A 5,580-nucleotide genomic window follows, 5' to 3' on the forward strand; every position below is an offset into this window, starting at 1 on the left:
TTAACAAGTAATACAATTCCTAGGAAATTTCTAAGAATGGTCCTTGCGGACCCGGCGTCTCCCTGTAATTAACGTCAGAAATGAGACAGGAAAAGCCGGACGTGACAAGACAGCATCTCATTGCTAAAAGATGAGAAAAGATCTTTTTACTGCATTGTGGCACTGAGACAGATGTAATTAAGTGTGCAAATGGTTTTGCTTTACAAGCTCAGAAGTCTAAAGAAGTGTAGATCCCTAAAGAGGTGACTTAATGAAGGAAGTCATGTTCAGGGGCTGTAAAAACCCAGTTGGTCTCCATCACATCCTATGCAAAACAGTCCAAAGTGAAATGGGGGAATGCCTTTAAGGATCCCTATTAATGTCATTTAAGTTCTGTCCCATGTTTCTCAAGGGAAAGTGGATGTCCAGTATTAACAACAACAAAATAAATCCTTATTGAAGTCGTTTGGCATAAAAATAAATAATAAAAAAGCTCCAGAAAACATATATTGTATAAAGTAGTGGTTCTCAACATCTGATAGAGTCATAAATAAAAACAATGCTATATACAAATAATAAAAAATTAAAGTAATCAAATAATTGTGCATATTTGACAGCAAAATCAATAGGCTTAACAACTTTTAAAAGGGAGGAAAATGCTCTTTTTTTTTTTTTTTTTTTTTTTTTTTTTACATTTAAGGCCATGCATTCAATCAAACTCTATGGTATTTTGGTGCATATTTATCCATTACTTGACATGATATGTTGCATGGCAGAAGAATGGGAGAAATGGGCGACTTTGACAAGGGCCAAATTGTTATGGCCAGATGACTGGGTCAGAGCATCTCTGAAGCGGCAAGGCTTGTGGGATGCTCCCAGTCAGCAGTGGTGAGTACCTACCAACAGTGGTCCGAGGAGGGACAAACCACATACTGGCGACAGGGTTTTGGACACCCAAGGCTCAAACCACATACCGGTGACAGGGTTTTGGGCATCCAAGGCTCATTGATGCGCAAAGGTAATGAAGATTATCATGTCTGGTCCGAACTGAGAGAAGGTCTATTGTGGCACAAGTCACATAAAATTTGAATGATGGTTACGGGAGGAATGTGTCGCACCCTGCTGTGTATGGGGCTGTGTAGCTGCAGACCAGTCAGAGTGCCCATGATGACCCCTGTCCACTGTCGAAAGTGCCTACAATAGGCACACGAGCGTCGGAACTGGACCTTGGATCAGTGGGAGAAGGTTGTCTGGTCTGATGAATCATGTTTTCTTTTACATCACGTTGATGGCCGTGTATGTGTGTGCCATTTACTCGGGGAAGTGATGGCACCAGGATGCACTGTGGGAAGATGACAAGCCAGTGGAGGGAGTGTGATGGTCTGGGCAATGTTCTGCTGGGAAACTCTGGGTCCAGCCATTCATGTGGACGTCAGTTTGATGGGTCTTTTTGGTACTTTTCAAATGCCTTTATGTGTAGAGTAAAAAAAATTATTCTTGTCCTGGACCTATAGAATTTCAATATTTAACTATAACTAAGTTACCCCTGGAATCTGATTGGCCACCCCAGGTGCCATCCCGTTATCCTAAACAATGATCATTATCTGGCGGGACTTTAATTTGAACTGTATGATGAGTAACCAACCTTTCGTTTATAGGTGCAATTCAGTCTTAAACCTGAGCGACTGTAATACACCAGAGTAGTGTCTAGCCTGCCAGAAATCCAGAGAAAGTTTTTGATTTTGAGCAGGGCGGTTATCGTTGAGTACCAGCTGCCAATAAATCAACCGAATAAGAAGAAAAGCGGTTGGTCAACCACATGTCAAGAAGTCTCCGGGATTCCGGGCTACATTTGTTACGCCTGGTCTTATCTTGCTAGTCGCTACTTACTTGTCGCTACTGAAAGATGTGAGTAGACTTGATACACATCCTGTGCCAGCGGTTAAAGTTTTAGCTGTAGTAAGCTAAAAAGTCTTTTTTGATTTCCATGATGCTTGCTAGCAAACCTGTCGTCATTGTTTGGTTAATGTCAATGATGCGGAAAAAAACGCAATATATCAGACGTAATTTTTCCATGTCACATTCATTCATGCATACATAATTACATTTATTGTGCAATATATAAAGTGAGATGTGTCATGCGACTATTACAGTATGAAAATAAATCAGAACATTCAGGAATTATTCAAAAGAAAGAAATCCAAAACAGCAGAGCAGCCAGCAGTGCTAGCCAGTGAGAGGATAAGAGCCAGCTTGACACTGGAAGGGATATACAGCAGTAGCCTCCAGCTTTAACTGTACACATGGGTATGTCAAATCCTGATTTCTCTTTAGTAAGTACTTTACATTGGTAATATCAATGCCATTGTGGTTAATTTCCAGACATTGAAACTAAAGTTGAAACAAGTCAATTATATGTGTAAAAGTGCAATACTCATTATTTCATTTTAGTCATATGGGTTGGGTAACATACCACTTAGCCTACTTAGAAAAAGGCTGATTTTATTATCATTCTGATGACAACTTATGTGTTTTTGTAGACTCAGACAAGGATACTGGCGATGAACGCCCTTCAGCTCCACCTGCACATCAGGGCATGTATGAATTTGCCTTCTTTAAAACTTTATCTGCTTTGACTTGGGATGGGGATGTTTCACTTGTGCTACACTTATATAAAGTGGCTTATACTGTCATTCATGGCAAAGCCCAATTTTTATCAATACAGGTTTAAATAAGATAAATATGACTAATTTGACATACAAATAAATGTATACAATTGTTAAAATCCCTGTATTGTTTCAGGTGTGTAAAGTCAGCCACTCTCAGATTCAAAAAATGATACTGACAATGAGAACCATCCAGCATTGCCAGCAGGCCATGCAGTGTCACGTGGGGATAGTGATGTGGCAGCCCTTGTTGCCCCACCTGGACCTCATGGTATGCCTTAATATTTCATTTTTCATATAAAATATATTGTACTTCATTAAATTCTTTCATCTGTATTCCCAGTAAGTCACATCTGTGACTTACATGACACTTAATGCAAGATCTGATTTTCATGCTTTTGTCACTTTCAGATATTTCACAGTCAAGAGCAGCAGGTCCCACTCAACCTCATTTAAAGATTTTTCCAAAAACCATCCAAGGTGAGAAGAGAAGGTTGTTCAGTCCATTGTGGTATAACATGCATTCATGGCTTGAATACTCACAAAGGAAAGATTCAGCCTACTGTTATGCATGCAGACCCTTCTCCCTGCCTAATGCGTCAGAATCTGTTTTCACCTCAGAATCAGGCTTTTCACATTGAAAAATGCAATGTTCATAGATGGTGGCTTTAAGTTGCATGAGAAATCTAAGTCTCACATTAATGCCATGTTTGCTTGGAGTGAATAGTAAATTAATGCTATTCAGGTGTGTGTGTGTGTGTGTGTGTCCGCGCGCCCGTACTTCATGCCATCCCTGCATAAGTCAGTGCTTTCTTGGGCCACCCTAGTCTGGACATGCCACTGAACGGGGGAACTACTTGTATTAAAGTTAACATTTATGATATTCAATATCTCAATGTATATATTTTATTTAATGGTACTATTACTGTTTTGACTTCTTATTCCAAAAGATGGCAGGTAAATTTGTAGTGGTCTGAGTTATTAAGGAAAATGTAAAAACTGTTACAATCGCCCCAGTTTTCCCTACACTTCAGATCAGGAAGTACTACAAGGCCAAATCAGTGCTCTGCATCTGTTTGTGTGGAAAAGTATTGTTGCAAACTGTGTGGTAATTAGGCCATGGTGATTATTCACCATTAACAGTTCATATTTTTCTAAAAGCATTAAGTGGGAGAATTTGAAGAGGCAGAACACTTCAAACCAGAGGCCTCGAGTGATTTGAGCTATTTCTGTGGCTCTTCAGTGTGAATTATTAGAAAAAAGATTCATATTGCACCACTTCTAATCATTCTATTTATGACATCACCTAGAACTTGAGCAGTTTTATATGAGACTGAGCTCATTTAACCCAGTTCATTTAAACTAGAAGCTTCGACGTTCTGCTGTTTTTAAGACAGGGACATTTAAATGACTGTCAAGTGTGTAGATCAAGTTTTTTGCTCTATATAAATTTTTCAGAACAGTTGTGATTATTAAAGCTTTAAGTGCATTATTTATTTGCATTTTCCAGGTCAAGGTTATGGGAAAAGAATAGTTATTTCAGTTGGGTTATGGGAAAAGCCATCTGCTGTGGTTTCTAACAGTACTGAAGGCATTGTTTTCAGGGCAGTCATTGGCAGTCCTTTCTGACACTCAACAAGATAAATTGCATCGCAATCTACTTCCAAAGGCCCACATTTCAAATCAAGACTCAGAAATGTTAGAATAGTATTCTCATGTGTATAAGTGGCTTCACTGTTTTGAGTTATAAGTGTTAAAAATGGTGTATTGTTTGGTTTATAAATAATAGCCTGAATAAAAATTCAATTTGATGTGGAAAGTGGCCTCTTAACGGACCTACTTATATTGTGCATGGATAAAAAAGGAAGCTGTACCAAATGCAAGTTCTTTACAAGTGCTACACATGGCCAGGTCTAAGGGGGTCTAACGGGGGGCATTACCCCTCTAGATTTTCCTTGCACCCCTCCCCCCAGAACTTGGGAAAAATGGCCTGGACATTTCTTGTCAGTTTTCATAAGATTCACCAAGGACATGATTTTATTTTATGGGTGCTTCAATATGTGGGGTTTTATTGCATTTGTTTGTAACAGTGAGATATGCTTGAGTGAGCCAAATCAAACTAGTGGGTGTGAAATGTCTTAATTTTAAGACAGAAACCCAACCATAATATCACCTTTTTTTATTTATTTTTTTTAGAAATGACTGTTACATGTGCCTCAACTCCCTCTATAGACCAGCAAACCCTGCATACAGCAACCTCAACTCAAGAGCAGTATTAGGGAAGCTACTTTGAAATGTTAGTTTGCTAAGCTATGACAGAGACTGATTAGCCCTTTAGTCATTTGCTTGTTGGTTGACCAGCTTTGTTGTGCACAACCTGGAGCTCTAGGAGACCATTTGCATGAAGGAAAGACGAGATAAATATCGTGCCACTGCACTTTTCAAACACTTTTGTGAAATATATAACACATGAGAGAAAAAACAAAACAAAACAAAAACTAAACTATCTGACTAAAACTAATGATCTAAACTATAATCTAAATCTAATCTCAGTGATGAAGGAAGTGTTCGTATTGTAACTTGGGGTAAATAGAAGCATGTTAATGAAGCAGACTAACTGGTTATCTTGCGAACTAATTGCAAAAATAAATTTTATTTGATGTATTATAGCTTTAAAGATATTATTTGATAGGTGATATATAATTTCAATTACATTAGAGGTTGTATTTACATTTTGTATGTTTTCTTATCAGGCACTGGATAGAGAACTGTTGGGGAAGCTACTTTGAAAGAGTAGCTTGCCAAGCTACTTTAGAGACTGTTTAGCACCGAAACTATGGTTGCCATCCGTCCCGTATAATACAGAATCATCCAATATTTGAGGGAACAAAATTGTGTTCTGTTTGAAATCCATACGGGACGCTGTTTGTCCTGT

Source organism: Myxocyprinus asiaticus, chromosome 49, assembly GCF_019703515.2.
Source record: "Myxocyprinus asiaticus isolate MX2 ecotype Aquarium Trade chromosome 49, UBuf_Myxa_2, whole genome shotgun sequence".
In the NCBI taxonomy this organism is placed as follows: Eukaryota; Metazoa; Chordata; class Actinopteri; order Cypriniformes; family Catostomidae; genus Myxocyprinus; species Myxocyprinus asiaticus.